This window comes from Tachyglossus aculeatus, chromosome 19, assembly GCF_015852505.1.
Source record: "Tachyglossus aculeatus isolate mTacAcu1 chromosome 19, mTacAcu1.pri, whole genome shotgun sequence".
NCBI lineage: Eukaryota > Metazoa > Chordata > Mammalia > Monotremata > Tachyglossidae > Tachyglossus > Tachyglossus aculeatus.
This window is the reverse complement of record NC_052084.1, coordinates 35,723,831-35,726,324: the sequence shown is the minus strand read 5'-3', so window position 1 is coordinate 35,726,324 and position 2,494 is coordinate 35,723,831. Positions and strand designations below refer to the sequence as shown.

The window sequence follows — 2,494 nt, the reverse complement described above, 5'->3', positions numbered from 1 at the left end:
AAGTTCGCACAGCTAATCAAAATTGTTGCAAGACAGAGTGCATTTAATGAATCGGAGTCCCATAAAAATACAAAATGTCCATGAAATTACCTGCTTTTTATAGGCAAGAACTGTGTCTTATTCCTCTACTCTGCAATAGATACTGAGTCAGGTTATGCTGGGTTAGACAAAGAGTCTATCCAATCAGAATCCTCTCTTCCAATGGTACCGAATTATGACCAGTTTGATGGTTATCTTTATTGTCACCCATCCTTATGGCTGAAGATGTTCCTTATAACATCATAAGTTTTCCTTCGATGACATCTGATCTAAATTTATCCAAACCATTCTTGAACCAACTGGTATTTTCTGTTTCCATTACATCTACGAAGTTCAACCTTCAATTTTCCTCACTTAGTCTTGGGTGAAGGGATTTGAACAATGCTGTGTCTATATCCTTCTTGATTTTTGTCTCCTCTAAGTCTGGTGAAGTGATGCAAGGTTGTAAAGACCTGTTATAGAGAATTGATTTTCTCATAAAAATTACGGGACTAAGGCAATTGTGAAATGTAATGATATTAACCCTCATACTCTTCTCTGTAACCTGGCTCTTCACAAGGAGGTAGCATTTTCCTGAATTTTTCACTGCTTGAGATGACGATGCCTTTTCTTATTAAATCTTCTCTACATGGGGTTTTGTCTTTAAGCATAAGAAAGCAGCCCAGATATCTCTATTATGAGAGACATTTTTCAAAAGATTTAAGGGTCATTGCTCATGCTACAAATGCTGTGTAATTGTGGTAAAGAAATAGATGGTACTTCCTGAGATCAATTAACTTAATTGGTGAGAAGTAGAATTGGACTTGGGGTTTATTAATTTCCTGGGGTGACTCATTTAGAAGAAATATGTTGATAAAGTCTTGCAATTAGGAAAGTTTTCAAATGCTCCTGACTCAAAAACTGAGGTCTGGAATGTTTTCCCCTCCACTCTCCCAAAATTCATTCTTCTCTAACCTCAAAGCCATTCTAATAAGCCACTGCCTCCATGAACAAAACAACAGCTCTGGAAGAAGGTGGATCATATCCATCAATGCTATTGTACTGTATGCACTGAAGTGCTTAGTACAGTGCTCTGCATACAATAAGCGCTCACTAAGTAGCATTGACTGATTGGTGGATTGCTTGTTAGATGCCCTTCAGTGAGCAGGTTAACTTCATTCACTGCCACCACTTTGACACCACATCTGGCACGGTTCAGTGTCAGCCTTGTCTGGGAATGACTGTCAGAATCATAGTCTAGCAGTGTCTTGGTGTTCCATGTTGGCTTTTTTGGTAAATCTGCTTTTTGATTGGCTTCTGCATGACGACTGTCAAGGCCCACGGGCATGTTAGGAAGTCAGTTGTGGGTTGGTGAGGCAGGACTGAAATGTGTCACATTTTCTGGCCCTTTCCCAGTCATCATCATCATCATCATCATCATCAATCGTATTTATTGAGCGCTTACTGTGTGCAGAGCACTGTACTAAGCGCTTGGGAAGTACAAATTGGCAACATATAGAGACAGTCCCTACCCAACAGTGGGCTCACAGTCTAAAAGGGGTAAAAGGGGTGAAGTCGAGGTGAAATACCAACTCTTCCACTTCACATCTGGCAAATGGCTGCTTTCCCCATTTTCAGAAAAGCAGAGGCCTTACCTGATTAATCTTTCATTCACCCGACTCTATTCCTCCAACTTTTATCACTTCATCACCTAGGCACTCATACCTCCCCTCGGCGATGCTTATGTGCATAACTTTATACTCTATTGCCTCCCCCTTGTCTTTTCTGGTCTTATGAGGTCGAGTCGTCTCCGACCCATAGCGACACCATGGACAAATCTCTCCCAGAATGCGCCTCCTCCATCTGCAGTCATTCTGGTAGTGTATCCACAGACTTTTCATGGTAAAAATACCACTTCCGCTCAGTAAACCTGAGTCTCCACCCTCGACTCTTTCCCATACCGCTGCTGCTCATCACAGGTGAGTTTTGACTTGCAGCAGATTGCCTTCCACTCACTAACCACTGCCCAAGCTAGGAATGGAATGGATATGCCTCTGCTTGACTCTCCCTCCCGTAATCAAGACTGGCAGAGGACTGGAAATTCTCCAGGTGCGACCCTGAGAGGAGTGCCTCCCCCTGTAATTGATTTTACTTTCTGTCAACCCCACTGGATTATAAGATCCTTGAGGGGAGGGATCATGTCTAGCAACTCTATTGTACTCCCACAAATGCTTAGGTCAATCCTATTTACTTCATTCAATAGCATTTATTGAGCGCTTACTGTGTGCAAAGCACTGTACTAAGCACTTGGGAGAGTACAATATTTTCATTCATTCATTCAATCGTATTTATTGAGCGCTTACTGTGTGCAGAGCACTGTACTAAGCGCTTGGGAAGTACAAATTGGCAACATATAGAGATGGTCCCTACCCAACAGCGGGCTCACAGTCTAGAAGGGGGAGACAGACAACAAAAC

General features: G+C 42.2%; 1 non-coding gene across 1 annotated transcript; it reads right to left on the bottom strand.

The window, feature by feature from the left end:
- Positions 1 to 2,007: 2,007 nt before the first annotated feature.
- On the bottom strand, positions 2,008 to 2,145 carry LOC119941072. The gene has a single exon (XR_005455107.1). It is a non-coding gene; the product is annotated as a small nucleolar RNA SNORA7 (small nucleolar RNA).
- Between the last annotated feature and the right edge of the window lie 349 nt (positions 2,146 to 2,494).